The 27,745-nt window shown below is 36.0% G+C and overlaps 1 pseudogene; it reads right to left on the reverse strand.

Moving 5' to 3' along the window:
• Positions 1-1,266: 1,266 nt before the first annotated feature.
• Positions 1,267-27,630, reverse strand: LOC124449062 (annotated as a pseudogene).
• Positions 27,631-27,745: the final 115 nt, after the last annotated feature.

Raw genomic sequence — 27,745 nt, forward strand, 5'->3', positions numbered from 1 at the left:
TAAGTGAAACTTCATTAATGTAAACCCAAGTCCATTGCTGTAGAAACGGATTATTGGGGACAATGGACTTTCCGTATAGGCCGATGTCATTAGCACTTAAGGGTATAAAAAATTTGATATTGGCAAACTTTGATAATTATTGTAAAATCCGTAGTTAAGTCTCGATCTTAGCTTATATCTGCTCGTTGACGGTCTTATAACTATATCTAACTGCATTGATATTTGTGCTTCTAGTCAATTTCTGGTCCATTCATGTTCTGTGCCTTGCGTGCATTCATTCTTATCAATTAATATATCATCTGAATTACACACTTTCTACGCCTAATTAAACAATTATATGACCTTGTCAGCAGTAAAGATTGACAAAACATTAAACTGAATCTATCTCAACTTCATCTACAGTGGCACTAAGTCAAACTCAATGCATTCTACAGCTGTTTTGCGAGTTCGTTCCCTGGTCAAAATAAAATTAGCTTGCGAATGTCAGATGAGTTTGTGAGCTTTTGCTTGCATTTTTTCTCCGGCTGCTCCAGTTTTCTGCCTCTAGGAAATTTTGTAAAAGGGTTGATATTTACAGAAAGTATGGCGTTCAGGAGAACCGTTATAAAAGTTCTTCTGAGGTTAAAACAGCGTAGACGAGGTTAATATGAATTCATTGTTCGTATACCGGAGTATTTAAATTTATTACTCCTTAAAAAATAACGTTTTGGCTGCGTTTACACTATACCGGATTTGCTCATCACGACGTCTTCATTTGCTTTAAAAGGGTAACTGTTCGGAGTAAAAGCTTATTAAGCGGATAGATTTAGTCTATTTGATCGTGTTTCTGACGCTGAACAATTTTACTGCCTTTTAATATAAAGAATATTCAACCTGCTGCGATAGCAATCCGGTATATTGTAAACGGAGCCTTAATGAAGACGTGTTAAAAAAACATGGAAAAATGTCGTCGTTTTATATTCGCGTATTGCGTAATGATGGGTATTACCATTATATGCCAAGTAAGGACCAAATTCATTTCCTTATCACAATTCTGCGTCCATGTTCTCGATCATAAATCTTGTTATCAACTTGGGCTAAGTCAGATTAGCACTAGCCTCCCACCCCTCAGCAATTAAAGTATTTTTCAAGGGCTGCACTGAAATAGTTCTCTTTCATTTAAAAACATTGTTTGTATGGAAGCTTTTTATATTGGCAAAAATCATCCATTATATTGCTGTCTCTCTCAAAGCATGAATTCCATGCTTCTTTCTTGCAACAAGAATCTTTTGCTCTTTAACAAACAAAACAAAATTTTGCTGGTTTTACTTTCCTTTCATAAATAAGAATGTATTATACATTTTACGCATATCTCTCTATTGCTCTCAATAAGCCGATAAAATGTCGAGTTTTTAAATTGACGGGTCATAGACTATAGCGCACCAGCCTTCGACTTTATATAGTTTTGCCAAGATTGTGTAATAAGGACGTATCTCTATATCAACACCTTCCACAAAGCAACATCCGAAAAACCAACGGAAAACAGTTTATCTCCGGTGGGAGAAAATGTCACATGGCTAATAGAGTCACAATGCATATCGAAATCTTGAAAGCTACCTTTATCATAATCAATTACTTTCACTAGTCGATCTAAAACAAAAAGAAAATTACAGACAGCAAAAATACCTAATTAAGTGATTGTAAACTAAAGCATTCGGTGTCATTAATTCTCGAGGAAATAAAAGAAGCGCTGAAAAGAAATAAAAACTTTTAATGAGAATTTCACCTAGTGCTTTTTTGATTCATATTTCCGACGTAGCTACGTCGATTTGGGACGTTTTTAGACTTAAACTATGTGGGATACGTAACCCTAAATTGTGATCTTAATTTTCTTCTCAGAAAACCATCGATAATCCAGTTTTACTAATGGAAGAAAACTAGATGAGAAAAATTGACATAAGTTGGAGTAGATAAAAAACTTTAACGATTTCAAACTATTATCTTTCAAGATATAGAAAGGATTTTCAAATCATTCAGTGTTGTTTTGCAGAACGTTGTAAAAACTTCTTAATTTATACCTTTGGTTCCAACAGCAATTAAATGACCCTTAGGCGATATTTCCAAGCAAGAAGCCCATTGTGTCAACAAAATAGTTCGAAAAACCTGACAATGAACACATTTCCATCAATGATGGACATTTTGTCTGCTCCAAGCACAGACCTCTTACAAATACTGACCTTTCTCTGGGACAAGCTGTAGAATTGTATCAGTTTTCTCAGACCATAACCACTGTACACAATAACATCGGGCTCTGTTGGCGAGAATCTTGCCAAACTTGGCGGTAGATGCAAATACGCAGACTTCAAAGGGAGAAAACATGCTTATTTCAAACTTATTAAAACAGTTTTCCATAATAATTTATTTATCTTTCATTATCTTGAGCAACTACAATCAAGACAAGAAACAAACTACAATTTCTCACCGCATCGTCTTTTTTCAAAGCAATTCCTTCAGGTGTTATATTTGGAGCGGGAAAAGTTAACCAATCAACAAGCTCGCAGAAATCCTTCGACCAATCGGCCTTCCATACGCTAACCCTACGATCAGCGCTCGCAATAAGCCACAATCTGGGCGAATTGAATGATGGATGATCGTTCTAAAAACAAGGTTTTGATTATTAAAAAGCCCTTAATGACCGAGCGCGACGTGTTTACAGAGAAACAATGGACCGAAGTTTTTTTTGTACAGACCGATCCCGTAGGGCGAGGTTGTACAAAAAAGACAGAGGTCTGATATTTCTCAGTAAAGACCGAGAAAGCGAGGTTATTAAATAGATTATTAGATGGCATTATTTGACCTGAAACGAAGCTTGCCTTCTCGTCCTTGCGGTTTTTACGAGTTGATTTTCACTTTTAGCCGGAAGTGACACTTGCCATATAATAATCATCATCAAAATAACCAGTAAGATGTTAAGTTTGGTAAATATTGCGAAAGTGCTTAAAAAATATTTTGAAGTAGGTTAAGACTTTTTATTCATAAAACAATATCAATAAACGTTTGCACTGATTGGTCCATAGCTGAGTTTGTATTAGTTTGTGTGAACTGATCTGAGCTCAATTAATTAATCAATCAAAGAGAATTTGCATATCAATCATGAATACATGTTAAAGGAAAAATAAAAACAATTCTCTGAAACTTTCGCATTATTGCTATTTTAGATAAGAAATAAAAGATGTTTTTGTGTTGGCACAGGCTTATGCAAACCTTGGAGAGGCTCATGAGAACTCTCAAACAGGTGCACTAATCTGCTCTCAAGTTCTCCCAAAGGACTCTTCCGCTTGCATATAAGCCCGTACAAACACAGTGAAAATCTTTTATTTCTTACTCAGTTCTATTTGTTGCAGAGTGTTTTCATTGTACCTTATGTGAAGCAATGTCCATATCAGTGATTGGTGCTCCCTATGATCTTGGATCAAACGGACAGTGAGGCCAGTAGCAGGACTACTTATGGCTACCACACCATCTGTACTACCACTCATAAAAACACGACCTATACAACAAATTTATTTCTAAGGTACGTCCAAATTGTCAATGCTCAGTTTGACCATTAGAGTTGAACTACAATTGACTCGATGATTTTCATGACGATCTTTGACTCGATGATTTTAATAACCAAATAATCAAATAATCTACCATCCTCAGTTATACTTAACAAACCCAAGTTATAAAAACAACACAAGTCAACATCCACAAACCCATCTTATCCTCAAACATTCCAATATTCTTAACCACACCAAGTCATCCTCAGCCATAACATTTTATACTTAAAAATCCCAAGTTATTCATAAGCTCCAAAGTTATCCTTAACAAGAGGACAACAGGGGGAAGATGAAGAACCAACCATAAGGTAGATACCACACATACCACTGTATACTATACCTCTTATAACACTGTGCTCTACAGGTAGATATCGCATACATCAGAGTATACTATAGTTAGATACTAGAAATATCACTGTATATTATAGCTGGATACCACATATACCACTGTATACTATACCACTTATATCACTGTATACCATAGATAGATATCACATATACAGGTGGATACCACATATACCATTGTATACTATAGGTAGATATCACATATATAGGTAGATACCGCATATAGCACTGTATACTATAGGTAGATACAACATATAGCACTGTATACTATAGGTAGATACAAAAAATATAACTGTATACTATAGATAGATATCACATATATCACTGTATATTACATATAGATACAACATATATCACTGAATACTACAGATAGATACCACACATATCACTGTATACTATAGATAGATACCACATAAATCACTGTATACTATAAGTAGATACAACATATACTACTGCATATTATAGGTAGATACCACATGAATTACTACATACTATAGGTAGATTTTGCGTGTATCAAGCAGCGACTGGTCCTTACCACAGGAAGAAAAATTGATAACAGTAACGCCCCCAGAATGAGGATGTATTTTCATAATCATTTCAACTCTTCCAAGATCAAAGAGTCTTACGGTTCCATCATCAAAACCAGCCACGCAATGTGATGGTCTTAATGCTTTCTCCACTGGTTCCATGTTAGGAAGTACTGTGGCTATCACTTCACCATCTTGTAAGACATTATGTGTTGGTTCACGTGGAGGAGTTGGACAGAATGAAACACAATTACAGCGCTATGGAGGAAAAGAATTTTTAAACAACTGATAGTCAACATCGACGAAATTTTTAGAGATGAGTTACGTTTTGGTCCCGTGTAAGTGAAAGCTTTTATTTATAACATATACAAGCGGGCAAACGATCTCTTTATCTGTGACATATGAAGAGCCTGAGCAGTTTCAAAGAGAAATCTTTATTTGTGACATATGAAGAGCCTGAGCGGGTTCAAAGAGATCTCTATATATGTGACATATGAAGAGCTTGAGGAGGTCCTAAGAGATATCTTTATCTGTGACATATGAAGAACCTGAGCAGGTTCAAAGAAATCTCTTTATCTGTGACATATGAAGATCCTGAGTTGGTTTAAAGAGATCTCTTTATCTGTGATGTATAAAGAGCCTGAGCAGGTTCAAAGAGATATCTTTATCTGTGACATATGAAGAGCTTGAGGAGGTTCAAAGAGATCTTATTATTGGGACGTATGAAGATCCTGAGTAGGTTCAAAGAGATCTCTTTATCTGTGACATATGAAAAACGTGAGCAGGTTTAGAGAGATCTCTTTATCTGTGACGTATAAAGAGCCTGTGCAGGTTCAAAGAGATCTCTTTATTTGTGACATATGAAGAACCTGAGGAGGTTCAGAGAGGTCTCTCTATATGACATATAGAGCCTGAGCAGGTTCAAAAAAGATCTCTTTATTTGTGACGTATGAAGAACCTGAGCAGGTTTAAAGAGATCTCTTTATTTGTGACGCATGAAGAGCCTGAGGAGGTTCAGAGAGGTCTCTTTATCTGTGACATATGAAGAGACTGAGGAGGTTTAGAGAGATGCCTTTATCTGTGACATATGAAGAGCCTGAGCAGGTTCAAAGAGACGCTCAAAATGATAGTTTGGTGGTGAACACAACTCTGTAAATTATATTATTTCAAAGCCTTGAGATCATAGCAAAATATCATGATTTAGCTAAGCGTTTATGGATAGTTGCATTTCAAGACGTCCATTTTAGTTTGCATCTTTTAAGCCGTAATATTGTTTCTAACTTACCAATAACATTAATAATAACAATGATAATATATTCAACCTATATAACTCAAAAGCACTAACTAGTAGTGTTGTGTGTCCTTGTGATAGATAAAATTGACATATGTAAACCTTTAACTACAAAAAACTACGTCCACTCTTTCTGAGTAAAGACCTTGTCAATGAAGCTTTATTATGGGTCATTTGCACGAAAAGTAAAACTGTTTAAAATTTTTCCTGACTGTTTAAAAATCTCTTGAAAGAGAAGAATATAAGATTTGTAGTGAGCAATCACTGAAATAAAATATTGCTTCCAAGATTACAAAATTTACTATCCAATGGATTACGCTATACGGGCTTCGTACAACCGGCCCCAGTTTTGAAAGTTGTGTTAACTCTCATCTTATTAATTACTGGCGGAAGCTCGCCTTGAATTCTCAACTATGCTTAAGACCTTACAGTGTAAGGCTTACACTAACATAAAAATATCAGAATTTATTTTGTAAAACAGAGCGATTTAAGAGCTCGTATTTCCCGACAATAGTTTTATATAAATAGCATATTTAATTTTGAATGACGACGAGAAACATGCTTCAATTCACCTGATCAACAACTTGAAATTGCAGCGTTTGTTCGAGGTCATCAGAAGTCCAGACTCTCAAGCTACCATCATCGGAGCAAGTCGCAAAGAATTTGTCATCAGGACCGCTGGCCACCAGTGAATTTATCTAAAACAATCACGTGGTTTAAGATGGTTTAAATCCCAATATTTTCACAGGGAGATTAACACAGTGAGTTACTTCTCTGTATGACTGCTGACAAGACGAATAGACGTCCTCTCTGTCCAGTTAATGTACCATAACGTACCTCCAACTGTACCAACAATACCCTAAAGTACACACCACACACCTCGAGGCAAGCAATCCACATGGAAAACATATTTTAGAAAATATCGAAAACCTAGTTTTCAAAAGGAAAACAGATTCTTCAATTTCTTCCCTTTTATTCACCATTCTTTAATCTTCCCACTGACGAAAGTCTTACCATTTCCAAGGATGTGTCGAATGAAGCAGATATCACTCCGGCGTCCAAAGACATTTCGTCTTCGATAACCAAACCATTTTGATTCAATCTGATAAAATATGGGATCAGCTTTCGCAAAAAATGAAATCTAGAACGCGCTTTATCGTGAGATCAAAAACTTCATCAACCCCGCTAACGCAAAGTTATCACAACACAATTGAACTATTTCGGCAATCTTAAGTTGAAAACTTTCCCCTTAGTGTCTAGGTGATAATCATCATGAAAAAAAAAACTGAAACGAAATATACATATCATTCTGTCCGGGCAATCTCATCTCTCCAACGCCTACAACAGACCAAAGACGAAGATGCCCCGATGAGCTTCCGGTAATCAGCGAGCCAAGATGACAAACAATTACATCTACGAAGAAAGCAAATAACGACTGTAGAACATAAATTCAAAATGAATTTCATAAAATTTATGTCAGCATGACAAACTGAGTTGAAACCATGAATAATATGACAAAGAAAACAGATAATATAAATACATTTTCTTACCGATTTCAGAATCGTCAGAAAGCCAGTGCATAAAACACTTGTTTTGTCTTGTATCCCAAGCGGATATAATTCCTAGAAAATCAAAAAAAAATCAGAAAAAAGAAAAATGATTTTCAAGAAAGAGACACGTAAAGTCAACAAATATTTTCAATCATTACAAACATGATTGTTTACTTCATGTAATATTAATGAGATGTGAGTAGAATTAGGCGTGAGTTTTGACAAGGACTGGTGCGAGTTGCCACACAATACACAATCAAAAAGAAACAAAACCTCCTGTGACTTTGTATTAACATTTAAGTCAAGCTAAAAGAGCAAGGAAAATCTTTGGTAGCTACAGTCTTTTATAGTCTCCTTAAGAACAAAACATCAAAACCTAAGGTTAAGCCATTGATCTTTCACGCTTGAAAACAAATCTATTGGGTTCATAGAAGATGAAGTGGACTGGAAATGTGCAATAAACCAAAGTTTTATTGTTTCAAACATACCAGCATTATTGCCTATATATAGCACATTATCACCAGCATAGCGGACACTTGTAAAATGTACCATGGAGTCATTCTGTCGACGAAAAAAAGCAAAATATCACAAAGACAGAGAAATTATAACGAAGCAACTTTTAGATAAAAAGCGAAGAAAACCTGCTTTGAAGTGTATAACAAATCATCGGGAACTTTCCCTTCGCAAACCTAAAAAACGAAGGGTCGTCCTTCATAAATCTGAATAAAAAATGTAGAGTCCTAAATCTGGAGATCAAATTATGAAATCATAAAAGTATTTTCAAAAATCTGGAATCTTGGAATTTAGAACTAAAATCCTAAATCTTAAAACTGGAATGTAGAAAACGCATATCAAAAATTATAATCATTCAAACTTTTATAAATTGAAACGCCAATTCATAAAATATATATCAATATACGCACCAAGACATACACTATCCACCCTATGTTACCTCATGAGTACTTACATTCAAGTTGAAAGATCCACGAGATTCTTCCAGTAACCAAAACAGCACGTGACCATCTTGTCCGACCGACACAAACTCGTTCATCGTATAAGGATCCCATGCGATGTCATGGATTGGAGTTTTAGTATAGGACGATGTGAGTACATTGTAGTCCTTAGTACCCCATATTACCACGGAACACTCCCTGTAATCTCCGACTGAGATCAGAAAACGATCGTCTCTTGAGAAATGAAGGCCAACAATCTCATGGGAGTGATATGTCAGCATCTGAATATGAATATAAATGCTCTAATTTATGTCTCAATGTAAAGATTAGAGACCAACAGATCGTTTAAAAGAAAGACATAAGTGGTTTGATTTATGATAGTCCGAAGAAATCTGAAGATGTGTTTGATTTCGTTAATGTCTGCAATTAGTCTGAACTCAGATTATGTGTTGAGTCAAGACGAAAGGTTTCTTTAATGAGCATTAAAAAAACAAACCGCTAATGGCTTTTTTGAAAACGTACTGTTGAGCTCTGATCTTTATCTTGAGAATAGGATTCCCGCCTGGCACACTGCTGGCAACAATATTCATGCTCAGATTAACATATAATAAAAATTTTCGATAAATCAAGAAAAACTCAAATATTACAGATTCACAAGATCTTTTATCTACGGCAGTAAAAAATATGTGTCATAGACACCATAAAACGAAAATATCCATCTACCCATTAGGAAGACAGACCAGGAATTTAGGTCGAGCTATAAAATTTCAGATCATTGGCATTATTGTTTTTACAGCGAGTGAACAACTAAATAATTACATAGCATGAACAAGCTTGCGGGCTGGCTACACCACTGCCTCTACACCTAAATAATTACATAGCATGAACAAGCTTGCGGGCTGGCTACACCACTGCCTCTACACCTAAATAATTACATAGCATGAACAAGCTTGCGGGCTGGCTACATCACTGCCTCTACACCTAAATAATTACATAGAATGAACAAGCTTGCGGGCTGGCTACACCACTGCCTCTACACCTAAATAATTACATAGCATGAACAAGCTTGCGGGCTGGCTACATCACTGACTCTACACCTAAATAATTACATAGCATGAACAAGCTTGCGGGCTCGATACGCCACTGTCTCTACACCTAAATAATTACATAGCATGTCATCAGAAAACGATCGTCTCTTGAGAAATGAAGGCCAACAATCTCATGGGAGTGATATGTCAGCATCTGAATACAAATATAAATGCTCTAATTTATGTCTTGCGAGCTGGCTACGCCCCTACCTCTACACCTAAATAATTACATAGCATGAACAAGCTTGCGAGCTGTCTGCGCCACTGCCTTTACCTTTTTACAATCACCAGTTGCAATATCCCAGATACAAATGCATGACGCCACCGTCTTCGAAGACCCGGATGCCGAGGCAAGAACCTGAACATCGTGTTGAAGAGCTATTGTGGAAATCTCTTCAAAATGTCGCATGAGATGTTTTTGTTTTCCATCATGAAGATCTTCGATGATAACGATGCAGCCACTGGTGTAAACGAACAAACCTGAATAGGGGCAATTGTAACTGATCTCAATATATTAACATTCTGGTTTGTTGTTTAATACAGAAGCGTATTAAACTCGATAGTAGGGGAGCATCTATTCATAAACGCATTTTCTGTATTCCTGAATCGAACACTGATTGAAACTAGTGTATTCGCCAGGATTTTGCGTTTGAAAGCCAATCCCTTCAAAATTCAATTTGGGAAGAGGAGAGCTTTCCACCAAGCCCATTTTTTTATGAAACGTGAGGATTTCGCATTTTAAAGCCAGTACGTTCAAAATTCAAACAAATGGGAAGACGTGAAACCAACCCCTCTTCTACTAAGCAAAGCCATTGTTTGAATCCGTATTTCAACAAAGTGCATCGTACTTCCACTTTTTACTAAGTAAAAAATACATAAGAGATCCTGAGTATTTCATTTTATGTAGAAAAAAATCTTTTCCCACCAAAGTTTAAAGGAATATGAAGAGGACCGGTGATGTTTCTTACTATCTAAAGTAACAAATCAGAATGCAGATTGAGCCCGCTAACCTGTTTCAGGATGCCAACACATATTGTTCCGGCCATCTCCGTTGTAATCAAGAATAGCCAGCAAAGCAAGTCCAGCCTGACTTCTGGGTGCCGTGTATTTTCTTTCAGGCAGCGCAGTGGAACTCTTACGTTTCTTGTAATGTTTTAGCACACCAGGGAATGGGTGACCTGTATCTGAGGGAAGCGAAATGCGGATTGGGGTCTGGGTCTTGACCTGAAAATTTTCAAAATGTTATTTAGAGGGTGACAGACAGGATACCAGAACTAAAAGACGCGTGAAAAAACCGATCGATTCGTTAAAGAGTACTATTCGCAATACTACCGTGTTCAAACATTTCACTCTTTTATGTCTTTCTATATATTCTCAAAAATATTATCTATTTCGAGCCCGGGAGTATCGTTACATGTTTGTAGATGTAGATCGTCCTGGTTGGCAAAGTCTTGAGAAGGACTGCTGTTGTTGTTGTTGTTGATGTTGACTGATGTTTCGACAATCTTGTCTCTGAAGATGACTACCGCTAAGGTTGACGAAACATCAATCCATACAACGTCAAACGTCCTTCTCAGGACTCAACAAACCTGGACGATCTACATCTGCAAACATGTAACTATCTATTTTATACTGTTTGACGCCTTCAAAATTTTGTCATCCTTTTCTGACAAATATGAACAGTCTATCCACGAAAATCTTCTCATCTCTAGCCTTAACCCCAATCTTAACATCCAGGGCAGTTCCATCCCACTAAATCTACTTCCACTCGATCCCACTTTATCACCTAATGCACACAACTCCACCACATTGTTATCATCACATTTTGTAATCTAACACACTGTTAATGTCTTACAATTAATGTTTGTGTTTTTAAACTTCCTATATAATTCATAACTAGCCTGATGTCTTAAGTTAAAGATGAAATGCTATAATCAACAGATATTTCATCGATGGCTAGATAAAAAGTTATTTGTTGGGAAATTAAAGTAACACTGAAAATTCATTTTTCGACAGGCATATTAATAGTTACACATCATATTTTTAAAAAACATGATGACACGTATAAATCGTTTGGACATAATCCTTTTCGAATGAATGAAAACGAAACGTCACGATCTTTAAAACAAATATCCTATTCCTAAAGTACAAGGGACGTATAAAAACAGTTTATCGAACACAAATATTCATTCCGAGAAATCGCTTCCCGATAGACTGAGCAAAATATCTTCAATGAAATAAAAAGATTACATCATCTTTAAACGAGACCCACCGACTTCGATATCTCTGGAGTGTTGTTCGGAACTTTTAAATTTCTAGTCACAATAGGATTGAAACTATCGATGACTTTCACATCTTTCTTAGACGGAGAGTTTACGACAATCTCGTCCTGTCTGCCGGGAGAACTGGGGAGAGGCTGCAGAGGTAATTCGGTCGCCATAATTGGAGGTTTGGGTTTGAGATCACATTCTCCAATGTCATCTTGTGTTGGTGAACCAGCTCCGTCAAACACATGTGCAGTTTTATCTGAATTAAAAACGCAAAATTTATTTGAAATGTTGCAACTTGATATCCTTAAAGATCCGCTGGATGAATAGTGAAAATAGAGGAAAGAATTTTTCAGCAAGAACGCCATGGAATAGGGCATGGAAGTAGTACAAGCTGAGCTGGAAAGAGAATTTCTCACAGGCAAACTTAAAATCGTTATAGAAAGTTCTACAAGACGCAGTAAACTTAAGGCATAATGTGGAATCACGAGCTTTCGTGACATAAAGACTGTTGGTTACAGTTAGATGTAAGATTGTGAAAGTTTATTAAAATATTTAACATATAATTTTATATATATGAAAGCATAAAACACACCCGATTCATCTTTGTTGTAATCAATCGCTTCTTCTCTTCCACTAAGAAAAATGGCGAAGAAATGAAGAAAAATTATAGCGAGTCGTAATCACTGATCTCGAAATAAGACTAGATCCAGCATCTAGCACAAAAGTTGAAGACAAAAAATAAGGAGTGCCGCCATTACTAAGGAGCCAACTTTCGAAAATAAGGAGCAAATGTATTGTGGATTTATACGAGAATAATCAATAATTTTCAACATGTAACAACATGAACATAACTAAGAGTTAAATCAGTTTATAGATAAGCTAAAAATACGATGAAATATGATCAAAATGCAGCGATTTTTGTCATCGGTAACTCTACTGTGGTATGGAAAAACAATGGGAAATAGCCCACAACTGCATGGAAATACCTAAAATTGTTGGAATCGTAGTTCAGAAGTACAAAGTGATTAAATAATGTAATTTACTATCATAAACTGATCAATCCTTAAAATAGCCTTTTGCGAGTGATTCGGAGTGAAACGTGTATGCGTTTTGTTTTATACGGCCGATTATTCTTTCTGACTCGCTTTACTATCGCCATAAAGGTTGTTTTCATCTTCTGCGTTATTTTAAAGTATAATTTGGCTATGTGTTGCTATGTTTTCCACAGTTTTGTTAAAAATCTTTCGATGTGTCGGTCCCTTAGTAATGGCGACGGTGGCTTCAAAATTTGTTTACTACAAATATAGATTTGCTTGATCCAGTCTTTTTTCGAGATCAATGGTCGTAATATGGTCGTAATGAACGTTTTTACAATCTGGAGACGAGTGGTGATTGGATGAAATTCCGAGATTACCGAAGGCCAAATAACTGGTTATACCATTTAAGTAAGCAGTTAAATCGTAGGCTTCAAATTTTAAGGGAGCGTTTCGGTAATATTCATGTCATGTTTGTGGATGTTGATGGTCCAGATTAGTAGAGTTCTGAGAAGAACTATTGTTGTTGATGTTGACTGACGTTTTGACTTCCTTAGCGGTAGTCATCTTCAAAGTAAAGTGATCTATGACATCAATGATCTATGTGATCTATGACTTCAATGATCTATGTGATCTATGTCTTCAATGATCTATGTGATCTATGACTTCAATGATCTATGTGATCTATGACTTCAATGATCTATGTGATCTATGACTTCAATGATCTATGTGATCTATGACTTCAATGATCTATGTGATCTATGACTTCAATGATCTATGTGATCTATGACTTCAATGATCTATGTGATCTATGACTTCAATGATCTATGTGATCTATGACTTCAATGATCTATGTGATCTATGACTTCAATGATCTATGTGATCTATGACTTCAATGATCTATGTGATCTATGACTTCAATGATCTATGTGATCTATGACTTCAATGATCTATGTGATCTATGACTTCAATGATCTATGTGATCTATGACTTCAATGATCTATGTGATCTATGACTTCAATGATCTATGTGATCTATGACTTCAATGATCTATGTGATCTATGACTTCAATGATCTATGTGATCTATGACTTCAATGATCTATGTGATCTATGACTTCAATGATCTATGTGATCTATGACTTCAATGATCTATGTGATCTATGACTTCAATGATCTATGTGATCTACGACTTCAATGATCTATGCCATAATCACACTCACTGAATAACATCAGTCAAAAAATGTTATCCTACATAAAAAATGTTTATACCAGCAGTTTTGGTAGTGCATAAATATCGTGAAATCTCTGTTGCGAATGTCAGTAAATAAAAAAACAAACAATATAAAAAAAGTGTGTTTACGTACCCAGGCTCCAAAGGAACGCGGCCATCTGCAAGAAAATCCCAAATAAATATCGCCTCTCCAATACTGACCAAAGCTTGGAGGTCTGGGGTAAAACGAACTTTGGAGACATTATTTGAATGGCCAATAAACACCTGTATAGAAACGGTTAAGATGTATCATAAAATAAAACAATACAACGCGTGCGCTGATTGGTGTAGAGTTGTGCTTGCGTGCGCTGATTGGTGTAGAGTTGTGTTTGCGTGCGCTGATTGGTGTAGAGTTGTGCTTGCATTAGCCTGTAAACATATTTCCTTTCTTATTTAATAAAGGATAAGTAAATGTAATTTTTAGATCTCAACTCTTCCTAAATGTAAATGTAATGTAAGATATGAAAGGTTTTGTATACTTTAGGAATTTCAGATAAGCCTTCTGCATAACTATACAGAATAATTCATTGATAAGGCAGTTTTTCATAAGAAATAAAGAGTATTTCTAATTAACTAACATTAGCATTATATATGTATCATTGATAGTAAAGTCAGTCATGAAAAGTATTCGTGGTGTTTCCGACATAAGTATAAATAAAAATTATAAAAATATTTACAACGCTCGTTGTTAGATGTTGAAGAAGTTGGAACTTAGTAAATGTTCTCATTATGAAGGTTATCGTACCTGGAAATTCAAGTCCATTTTCATGTGATAGTCCCATATCTTGATAAGTTTATCACCAGCAGTTGCAAGAAAATGCCCAGTTTGGAAAGGATCAAGACTCGAACAGCTAGATCGATGAACGTTGGAAACCTAAGCAATAAAACATACTTCTACATAAAACTTCATATAATTCCTGTCGGTGTGAAATTTTCATCATAACAAGCTCTCTATATGTCGCATCAACGCCCTCCCTCCTCTCAATCTTAATTATCTACTTCGCTCAATAACTGTCCAATACGTACATAAAGTTTTAACAACCTACATCAAGCAGTAACTGCAAACAAATTCTTTAAATGTATCATGAAAATCCCCCCCCCCCTCCCTCTTAATTATTATTATTTACTTCGCTCAATAATTGTCCATTAAGTTACATCAAGTTTTAACAGCCTACATCCATTAGTAACTATCAACAGACTCGTTCTAGGTATCATAAATCCATCCCCTCCATCATTATTATCTACCTCGCTCAATAACTGCCCACTATGTGCATCAAATTTCAACAGCCTACAACCAGCAGTAACCACCAAAAGTTGATTTAACGCCATAGGAGAGTAGCACAATCTGAGGGCAGTATCGTCAGGAGTGGAAACATTTCCTGCATGTATTGTTGTTATATCTATACGTAGAACCTAGATAAGATAAACATTGTTTAAGATCAATTAATCTCAGCTTTAGCATGTTCAAGACTTATAGATAATCTGTACCTATAGACTGTTTAACATAAGATAACCTAAGCTTAAATATGTTGGAGATTACATAATCCCTACTTAAAAAACTGTTTAACACCATATAATCTCAGCTAACACGTGTTGAAAATTATATAAACTTTACTTAAAGACTGTTCAACGTCAATAACCTCAGCTTGAACATGCGGAAAATGATATAACCACCATTTGAAGACTGTGCAACATTAGAAAATCTCGCTCTAAAGCCTTAAACATATTGAAGATTAAGAAATCTCCATTGATAATCAAAATTTAAAGAATGTTTGAGATTCAATAATGATAACTTCACATGTTGAAGATTAAATAACCTTCACTTAAAGACAGTTTAAGATTAGATAAGAACGTCACCTACAATAAACGTGAATGCCGTGACACGAGTATAATATACGTACATAGTCCAGTAAATGTGTAATGAAGTAGCTACCTATTCTTTCCTAACCTCGTCCAAAGTGCGGCAGTCCATTACAGTAATCACGTATTCGAATGGACCAATAACAGCAAGCCGCTGACCATCATCACTGACAGACAACACATCGGGAGCGAAATGCTCCCCAGGTGCCACTGTATTGATAAGAATTCTTTGTACATTGAACTCCTCTGTGGAACCTTGGTATAGCACTAAAATTCCTTGCGATCCAGCACTGTACATGTGTTCACCGTTCGGTGAAAAAGCCAGTCCTGTAATCATCCCTTTGTGTTCCTTATGCTCTGCTAGCATTGAAGAACTTGCTAAAACAAAGATGTGGTTTTCATTAGATTATGCAGACATCTATATTTTATTGATTAAAGCGTATATGACACAAAATTTCTTGTTGTCCTAAATAAAAGAGTTCTAAAAACTTTAATGGATTTTCTGTTTAACATAATTTTTTGCATGTTTACTTATGGATGTATACAAAAAGTAAACATGGTATTTGAATTTTTAAAACAATAAAATAGTTTTGACAAAACACAAGCAGGTTTGTAGTGAATAAAACGACCGAATATGAATTTTCGAACTTACATGTCACAAAAACGTTAATGGTTTCAGAAGTAAGGTTGTAAAGGTGTTACAAGAAAATCCTTAAAAATTTTAGGAGATGTTTTATTCAAGACAATAAAAAATTCGTGTCATAGGCATATCAACTAACCCTTAGATGAACTATCCCTAACATGTACCATAACATCCCTTTGAGTATACCTATATCATATAATCCATAGTTGAACCACCCCTAATACATAGCATTACATCTCATTGAGTATGTCTATATGAAACAACCCTTAGATGAACTATCCCTAATATGTACCAATATATACCTCCAAGTATACCTATATACAAATAACCCTCAGTTGAACCATCCCTAATATATAACATTACATCCCTTCGAGTATACCTGTATCAAATAATCCTTAGATGAACTATCCCTATATGTACCAATATATCCCTTCGAGTATACCTATATCAAAAACGCGAACTGCCCCATTCCGAAAGCCACAGACAAAGAGTGATTGATGAGGATGAAACGTCACAGTACAGGGATTCTCATTGGCTGCTCTAAAATCATACAATTGATTGAACGTGTCCAGGTCCCATACACGAATAGTTTCATCATCGGACACGGTCACGAGAGAACCACGTGATGGATCAAAGGAGCAATCGAGTATTTGTTTGGTATGTGATCTCATCAGTGTTTTGTAAGAACGTGTGGAGATGTCGAGAATTCCAATGCTACCCTAAAGGAGGATTGAAAAACACAAAAATGTCATACACAGTCAAAAATAATTTATGGCTCACTACTGAATGACTAGTAGAACCATTGAACTAAAATACATGGAAAGCTACATGTAATAGAAAAGCCTGATAATTTTCTGAATCCAAATTTTACGAAGACACGCGAGATTACACCTAGACACGCGTGGTAATCAATCAATTTTCCCTCCGCGAGAGAATCTCGAAACACTACACACGCGTGTCTAGGTGTAATCTCGCGTGTGTGGGTGTAAAATTTAGCTTCAATTATTTGCTTCAGGTAGCGTTCCATGTATTTTAGTTGAATGAGTAGAACCAAAATTTTGTTCAGTTAAATTAAGTTTTCATTGAAGATAATTCTCAAAATGACAGTGGACTTTCTAAAACAGTTTATTCACATCACTTTTCATTCAAGACATATTGAATACTGTGATTGTCCGATTTATAAAGAAAGTGACGTCACATTGCACAATGAGAATTTGAATTATCAGAAAATACGTATATATTGTATAAATATAATAAACACTCCTTGCTTTGTAACTAATGTCCTTGCCACCATAGTTTTTCATCATCATTCAAAGAATTGATACAGAAAAAACCTTACAAATGACAATATTGACAACATACGTACCGTTACTGTACTGGCAAGAACAGATAAACAATTCGGATTGATGTCGATAGACGAGACAGCACCATCGTGTTCTGTAAAGGAAAGGAACAAATCAACAAATGCAGTAACATGAAGTAGCAGTAGTAACACACCATCAACCAATGCAGTAATATGAAGTAGCAGTAGTAACACACCGTCAATGAATGCAGTAAAATGAAGTAGTAGTAGTAACACACCGTCAATAAATGCAGTTACATGAAGTAGCAGTAGTAACACACCGTCAACAAATGCAGTTACATGAAGTAGCAGTAGTAACACACCGTCAACAAATGCAGTAACATGAAGTAGCAGTTGCAACACACCATCAACCAATGCAGTAATATGAAGTAGCAGTAGTAACACACTGTCAACAAATGCAGTAACATGAAGTAGCAGTAGTAACACACCGTCAACAAATGCAGTAACATGAAGTAGTAGTAGTAACACACCGTCAATGAATGCAGTAACATGAAGTAGCAGTAGTAACACACCGTCAACAAATGCAGTTACATGAAGTAGCATAGTAACACACCAACAAATGCAGTAATATGAAGCAGTAGTAACACACCGTCAACAAATGCAGTAACATGAAGTAGTAGTAGTAACACACCGTCAACAAATGCAGTAACATGAAGTAGTAGTAGTAACACACCGTCAACAAATGCAGTTACATGAAGTAGCATAGTAACACACCGTCAACAAATGCAGTAATATGAAGTAGCAGTAGTAACACACCGTCAACAAATGCAGTAACATGAAGTAGCAGTAGTAACACACCGTCAACAAATGCAGTTACATGAAGTAGCAGTAGTAACACACCATCAACAAATGCAGTAACATGAAGTAGTAGTAGTAACACACCGTAAACAAATGCAGTAACATGAAGTAGCAGTAGTAACACACCGTCAACAAATGCAGTAAGATGAAGTAGCCGTAGTAACACACCGTCAACAAATGCAGTAACATGAAGTAGTAGTAGTGAAAATGCTTTAGCGATACACACCGTTTTATCGTCAACAGTTCCGTACAGCCAAATTAAATATAGACTAGTTGGCATAAGGCGCGACTTAAGTGACTCGAAATATGCTTTATAAACGACGAAAACTTCTTTATGCGGTGTCGAACGCTTATATATAAGCATTCTTTATCACTTAGAAATTACTTAACTACAATGTATGGCATTACCCATGCGCACATTAGGGCTTTTTTGGACTTACGTCAATACTTAAATATTCAAAAATTGGAAAGGGGGTTCAAGGGGTTTTCTTCAAAAGAGTAGGTTGTGTTGTTCATACTTACTTGGTGGCTGTTTTGCTCAATATCAAGATATCCCAACCTTTGCCAAAGTAACAGACACACATACCTGCCTCTAATATTACACCCGAGAAATCCAAGGGCCACAACCTGAGATAGCCATCGTCAGAGCCTGTCATACAGAAAGCATCTGTGACAGAGATGCAGTTGATACCAATTCCGAATTCACCCGGGTTCACGTGAACAAGATCCTCTCGGCTTCCGGTCGGAAGTAGTCGTCGCACCTTACGAATCACCATCAGTTCGTAGTTGACTTCAAAAATTATTCCACGGTTCGAAGAAACATATCTGAAAATTAAGAAACAACATTTGAAAAATCAGCTTTGAAGTTATCTTTCTCAATCATGTAGATGTTTATAACATAGCTAAGTGTTCACTTGTGAATGAAGGGAAAAACGCTAAATTATTTGAACGATAAAAGCATTTGGAAATGGGCTGAATTTCAATGAGGACATTGTCGAAATTTGCACCGATTTCCTGATAAACAAATTGAATAACAAGCAAAAATTATTTTCCCGTTAGCTAATTTCTCAATAGAGAATAACGTGACACTGACCTATATATTAAACAGGAGTCAGTTCTCCCATTTGACAACATACAATACATTGAGTAAATTGAGTTACTATCGCGGTGTATTACAAAAATCAAATGTTCAGAGTAAAAAGTTGTGGTCACTGAGCGTGGACTAGGGAAAAGAAAAGTACCTTTTATGGTTGTTGGGAAAGCAAAAATTTTAGTTAACTTAAACTGAACGTTCATGTTTCGCCATTTCAAAAATTAGAAACTGAATAATCTAGTTTTAGCCGTTCAAAATCAACCGACAGCCTTAGTAATGCCCCCCCCCCCGTGCAACAATATTTCAACGCCAACAATACAAAGTCTTACATCATTCGATATTTCTTGTTGTTTCCATTCACAAGTTCGTAGCCAAAAGCAATATCGGTAAACTGGGTTGAATGATGACTACCAAGATCCAGGGCAGATGAACGTACGGAGCCGTGATGAACCCTCCACATTCGTATATTATCAAGTCCACACGATATCATCCTTCAAAATTCACATCAATTTGCAATAGTAAGAAAGCTTATGAACTGGAAAGAACCAATCTTCTTTCAAAACATCCCCAAAAAAAACCAACAAAAATCAAGAAAAGTTTAGACTCGGACATACACTCTTCAGTTCTTTTAGAAATTTCAAGTATAATAATAACAGTGCGGCAAGAAAAATTTCAACCAACTCAGTCAAAAATGCCCGTAACACTTTTAATCTAAGCAGACAGCAATGCACTGAAGAAAAACGGCGTTTCCCGCTTCTGATGTGTAGCGTATTTTATGCGCAAAAAATGTCAAGTGTTAACTAAAATAATATATTAATAGTATTGTTTCCTGAATATGAAAAATGGTGATTGCAAACGTTTGGCAGTAGGTAAACAACATAAAAATACAAATTCATAGCAATACACTCACCTTGTGTCATCGAAAGGAACAATTTTGATTCGCGTAATGTCAACGTCAGTATGTGCCTTGGCAACCACAGCAATTTCTCCAGTCCTTCCACAACGTGATGTATCCCAAACTACCACCATCTATACACAATTGTATCCACAGTTAGTAGAAACATAAAAGCATTCTAGGTGTATGCTTTGATTCGATTGCTATTCTACTCGCCATCATCTATTTTTAAATGCTAGTTGCTCAAGCCGGGAAGCAAAAACAAACATGGCTGTCGACCATGTCTTTCCTGAGGCTTCAGGTGATAAACTTTATTGTTTACATCAGAGAATTTCAATGAGTTTCCACTAAACACAACATTAACATATTTAAATAAACAAAAATTCCCATTACAATAACTAAACATGCATTGAACAAGAGTCGTTCGCTTTTTAATACAAACAATGCCAACAACAACAAATGCATAAAAAATAAAGGAAAACTACAGCTGCAGTTTTTTTTTATATGAATACTGGTATACTCTACTGAACCAATTAGATTATTCCCTCTCTATATCTATGATATGATAGTTGATTTGGGCTTTGCTTTTATCAAATTTCACATCATAGAAATCTCGAGCTCGTAATCGAATTTTTAAATTGTAAGAACAAATTACAAATAAAAACGTTCTTGGTTAAATATCATTAAGCGTATCCTGTTCTTCTGTGAGCATCTTAGATCACTGCTTATGTTAGCTACCGTTTTCAAACACAGTTTACACAAAAATTTAAACAAAAATTTAAACGAAAAAATTATACGCAAAAAAGTAAAGCAAAGTAAATATTTCTCACACATGATGAAAGTTAAGATAAAACCATTAAAGCTCAATTGGAATTAGACAGAAAACATTTTAGCTTTGAAAGAAGCCAGTTCTTTCTTTGCAACCGGCACCACATACAAAATCACGATAGACACATTTTTCAATTTTTCAATTAGAATTTTTCAAAAGAAAGACCAACATTTTGACTTTACCTGTTTACCGTGATTGTCTTTTCCACAACCGCACAAAACCCTACCACTATTTGAGAAACTGTTGAAATAAAAATGGCGGGAAATTGTGAGCAGAAAAAAACTGGGTCCAAGTGAACATATAAGCTAAGACAGTTTTTAGGTAAACATTAGGTATACTTTAGTGAAGCAATATTTTACTCGTAAACAAGCATGTCTGAAATATGTCTGCATGTCTCCTAATTTAGCTAACGGTCGTAATGAACTTTCTTTACCTAATAAGATTGATACTAGTTGAATTGTTGCATTTAAAAATTTAGATGAGAGGTAATGTTCCAGTAAAATTGAGTACAGTAGATTTACGAAAAATGGAGATAAGGGCAAACCAGAGCGCTCTATGTGTAATTACGAATAGAGGGCTCTAGGGCAAACACCCAAAAATGGAGATTTCGCCATGGTGTTTCAACCCAGTGAGATAATGCATAAATTGTGAGCAGCTGTACTCTTCATTGCCTCTTTAGAACAGTAAACCAGCTTTGAAAACAGATTCATTAAACATGCGGCTCTAAAGACAAGCAGTTCTAAAAATAAAGTAAAAATCTGAAGAATCTGAATTTTCAGCTTTGAATGACGAGTTAATTTATTCAGCTGAACTCCCTTTTACCGATTTTGATCATTTAAGAAAGAAAAGATGTTCAGTGTGTTTGCACAGGCATATGAAAACCTAGGAGACTTTTAAGTTTGAGTCCATAAGACGAAAAAATAATTACTTGGAAACAAATCAAAATCATATTTCTCACCTTAAACAATAAAGTTCTCTCACTTGAGAGTTAAAGATCGCAATACAATCACCGGATTGATATCGCCACACACGAATTACAGTTGACTGTCCAAGTTGCCCTGAAGCTAGTATCGAAGAGTTTCCGTTAAAGGTAAGGGCAGAAACCTGCAATAAAATGAGCGCTAATGAGAAGGAATCCACGTGAATACAAGAGATTGCAGTAATTCCGTATTCTAAAACACCCAAAACAGATTCCCAATCCAATGTCAAGTACGATAAGATTAAGGATTAACAGATCTTTACGCCTGCATTCTAAGAGCTCATTGAAGTTTAACGAGTGGATGATTCTCCTTGATAAGTGGAACTAACTACTCGCTGACATTCTACCTCGAACATAATGAGTACATTATATTGAGCACAGTGAGATTTCACTAGCTTTTTTAGCAAATGATTTCAGTTAATAATATAAAACAAAAATCTCCAAATACGTTGTTTTACATTAAACTACTTCATTTAAGCGAACAGATTGCGAACATAATAGCAGATCCCAAGTACATCTGCATGATTGCCCAATAATAAGAAGCAAAATTGACCTTGTCGGTGTGTCCAATGAAGAATCGTTGATGCCCCGTAGATATCTCCATGGAAACAATCACGGCATGACATGGATACACGACGCATGCGCCATCCTTTGTCCAAAACAATTCCTTGAAATTCGCTCCACCGTAGCCAACAATATGTTTCAATTTCAAAATCGGATCTGGTTTCAAACTCTAAAAATGCCAACAAGTCGTAAATCCCAAGAATATAAAGATGAAAATAAACTACGTTGCAATAGTGAGTTTACTCAGAGACGCAGCTAAACCGCAAGTCTCAGTCCTTTGGTAAGCCTGGACTATTTCATAACACTATCATTATTCATTTCCTTAGAGGAAAAATTATATAAATGAACTAAATAATGAGGCTGCCTTAGCCACTAGTCTGGGTTGATATTTAAGCCGGGTCAGACTGCAATAGGTGGTTATGCTTACACAAACCATGATTAGAAATGATTTTTAAGCCCAATTCAGCAATTCTCAGCCAGGGTTAGCTCGAACATAAAGCCAAAGACAAGCCAACCCGGGTTTTCATGAAGAAATGAGCTAAACTTGACGCTCTAACACCTACCTAACCCGGGTCCACCCAGTTCTTGAGAAGGGTGCCACGGGTTGGTTAATTGACCCGGCTATCGTGTGAACGTTAATAGGCGGGTATTTATTAGTAGACGGGTTGACCCAGGTTGGCATATCAACCCGGATTCGTGTAAACGGTGCTTATGTTTAATTAAGATGATGGTAAAAGTTCATTCCTTTAACAGTTGTGCTGTGCGTCTTATTTTAACAGATGGAAAATACTTCCAGATGTCAATCTTGTTCCAAGATCTTCTAGATATGCGACTGTAGAATAAATGATGGAAGAAAATCTCACCTTTATTGAACGCCGACTTCTAAGAATCTCTCCCTCTTTCCTTGTCGAATGTCTCTGTAAAAAATATAATTTGAGTAGATTCTGGTACGTATCTTCCTATGAGTATGATAATCATTTTATATCTATGGTAACTCGATACAAAACCGCAACGTTTCCATCATAACTTTGCACTAATAATAAATATATGAGCTGCAAATACAGCACATTCTCGTTAGTTTCTAAGAAAAATAAAATTGACAATAGCTAATAATAAAACACATCTTCTATATCACACCTTAACTCTGTTTTCTTTATCCTTTTGATTATTACTTGATGATAAAGTATCGATATTTTTCCTCGATTTGTAAGCGTACACTTGCGTGTCAAGGTGATCTTGAGCTTGGAGACCAACAGGGATGTTCAGACCCACAGGTGGCACGTGCGTTGCTACTACTTGACGTCGCTGGAAAAGACGATTAGATACATAGCGAAAATTAGTTGAAACATTGGATCATGGCTACTTCTATAGACTTGTTAACAAGATCCAATTTTTTCGGATCTCAAAAACTCATCGTGAGAATTCATATAGCTAAAGTGAGCTTCCGATAGTCCGATCCGTCAGTCTAAAAAATCGGATAGAAATAGAACTGCTCTATTTTCATCCGAGAAGATCAAAGGAAGCCGACTAGCAAAATTACATAGATTAGAAAAAGTCTTGGAAACAAGAACAAAAATAACAAAACTATCTCGATAAATGTACTGGATATAGAACAAGCTGTTCACACGACTTTAACTATCCAAACAAATATAATTATCAACAAATTTATCGGACCATCTGAACAAGCAACCAAAAGTCGGAACCGAAACAATCGGATCCGACAAATCGGATCGTGTGAACGAGCCTTATGGCTTCATAAAAGTTTCTAAAATATTGATAAAAGTTTGCTTCACATATTTCTCATACCTTTGCAGAAGATTGATTAGAGGCCAGCTTTTCCACCAATGCAAGCCTTGAAGACAATGCATCCTGTTGCTGACAAAAAAAAACACCCAAAATGATCGCATTTCTCACACACATTACCAAGTCACGTCAAAATGCAACTCTTAGGGACATCACGTGGCTCGAATGACGACATCAAACAATCTCAAAGCTTGCACTCAGTTGCAAAGCCAACCGATTTTTTACTCCTACAATACAGATTTCTCACCAAAATTATTATTCATCTCTTTAGAAAATCAATTCCATTCATTGCCTTCGCAGTGATTGAGTATAAAAATATTTGCATTGTAGGACTAAAAAACGGGCTGCTTTCGCGACTACTCATTTGAAAATAATCACATCAATCTCCATGGTGATGCTTGGACTTAATGCTTGTTGTTTGGGGAAACCGACAATAAGCTTCACATAATTCTATTGAATTACCGTTTGTTCTTGTTTCTTGTAGTCGTCGGTCACTACTTTTAAATCCATTCCGTCATTACGAATGATCCCCTTCTTCATAGGTTTGCTCTTCCCGGGAAATTTTATGACGTCATACAACTCGTGCCAGTCCATACCTTTGGGCACGTGGAATGCCATGTCACGTGGTACTGGTACGTAGCCAGTCGTCATTAGCCCCAGTCTTCTGGCTTCGTTGATTGTGAGTCCTGGTTCGTATTCAGTGTCGCTCGTGTACAGTCCTTTCACGAGCATGTTCGCGCATAAACGAATATTTTTCAAATAGGCGTATTGCTGATTGAGGAAAAACGAGATGATGTGACGAAGGTCCAGCATTAGGAATGTATAACGTGTCGATAATGATACATCACCAACATTTTCTGAGAAAAAGGACAAGCGTGGTGAAGCATTTTATTTCCTGGAAGCAAATTTCAAACATAAAATACGCTTGGTGAAATTTTACTTTGATCAGGGCCGTAGCTAGAACAATCATTGGAGGGTATTCATGTATTTAGTTGTCTCTGACTGACTTATTTTGAAAAAGGCTTTCTAAAGAAATCAGTCAGCAAAACTTATTACATGAACATACCTCCCATTAACGTTCGAGCTGCGCTCCTGACTTTGATGACCATTGAAAACGATAATTCACAATCGCATTCAATGATTATAGCCTGTGAACTTCTTCATTGTTTACTTTACAGTGTTATATGTGCGTACCTGGGACCGGTTGCATTGAATAGTCAATTTTCAGCATTTGGGAATACCCCCCTAACAGGCAACCAAGTTTCCAACTCTGCGTTATCACATTAACGCAACTGGACACACCCCCAACCTGGACGATCATAACGATTTCTATGAACTCTTCATTCATGAGAGCCTTCTAATCGATAAATTAGTTCAATACCCCAAGCAAGAGGTAAAAACAAACGAATTCTAATCAAGAAGTCATTAAGTCATTTTAAATGGTCCTTGTAATGCAAATATGAAATTGTGTGTTGAAACTTGGTTTCATAAGCACTTTAAAAAGTAGAAAAAATGATGTTGGCTCAAAAAAGCATATGTAGGTACCATGATTTGTAGAGCTCGCCAATATTGCCTCATCCAAAGAATTGGGGGGTGGTCGAGGTACAAATGGAAATTGCAACCATGTTGATGTGGACTTGAATTCTTTAAAAAGGTTTGAAAACGAGATACGTATTGCAAGACCATCTTCAGTTGCCACATCAATGTGTGCGACAAAAAATTTGCTTGATATTGGTTTAAACAAGATGTAGAGATATCGGCCAACCAGCCCCAGTAATTGTGTAGATGTTCGAGGAAACTGAATGTAGTTGCCTGCAGGAATTGAGCCTGCAATGCGATACACGGTACATTTCAGCTGTTTGTCCTGTAAGAATAAGAATAATTTGTTTAAATAAGTTCATTTCAGATACTTGATTAGATAGTAAGGTCAAATCAAGAACCTAAAGATCATTGAATAAATTTGATTTAGCCTATTCATCAGATGTAGAGCTTGGCATGTACACAGACTTGGTACTGGTCTGTAGTGGAAAAGCCAGCTGAAACTTTTATTTCTACAAATTTTTCAGCAGAATTATATTATGTATTACTTTTGAAAATTAATTCCATTTGTTATGTTTCCGGTGATTGGACACAAAAATATTTCCAATATTGGGGTGAAAAATAGGCTGGCTTTGTCACTGCTTCTGTGAGACAGTTGACAAGTTTAAATTTACAAATTAAACTAAAATTTTCATTATTTCTCCATATGAAACAGTGTTAAGTTCAAAGTAATTTGTATGATGCATAAAATTACTGGCGGGGGAGGAATTAGGGGGGGCTGGCCAGATGGCCAACCCTTGATTGATGATTTTTGGAGTGGGGCAGCTCATGTACAGCCCCCTGGTTTTGCCATAAACGACGCCTGTATCGAAAATATTTTTCCTAGAAAATTTTTGACCTCAAGTCTAGTCACTTTTAAAACATTAGACAATTTACAATCATATATTTTACCATAATTGCTGTAACATCGCCTTCTTTTGCACATTTCTTCCATTCTGAAGTGTTATAGTGTTTGAAAAGATTCACATAAGGTTTCTGCCACACTGTGGGTGTTTAAATATGATTAAAGGTCATCATTGATGATATTGTACCAGCTGTTTTGTTCATGTACATATATAATGCTTATTGCATTTGCCCAAGCAAATAATGAAATAATATTATCATAGTAACGAAATATAAACATCAGAACGAATGAAAGGATTTTACTTTGTAATGTCACTTACGTTTGGACATTTTTCATTACAACCTAGACCCTAGAATTTACAGTTGATGTCTTCCTCTCATCTATGATCTGTTCACGTTCATGCAGTACATTTTTGCAATATTTTCTGCCGCCATTTTTTTGAATTCTTTATAGTTGACTTTTTGGTCTTTGAAACTTACTGCGCATGACTTGACTACTCAACACAGCACACCCAAACAGAGCAATAGAAATATATTTTATCTGAACAATTCTTTCACGAATCACGATG

Source organism: Xenia sp. Carnegie-2017, unplaced genomic scaffold (genome assembly GCF_021976095.1).
Source record: "Xenia sp. Carnegie-2017 unplaced genomic scaffold, XeniaSp_v1 HiC_scaffold_23, whole genome shotgun sequence".
Lineage (NCBI taxonomy): Eukaryota > Metazoa > Cnidaria > Anthozoa > Malacalcyonacea > Xeniidae > Xenia > Xenia sp. Carnegie-2017.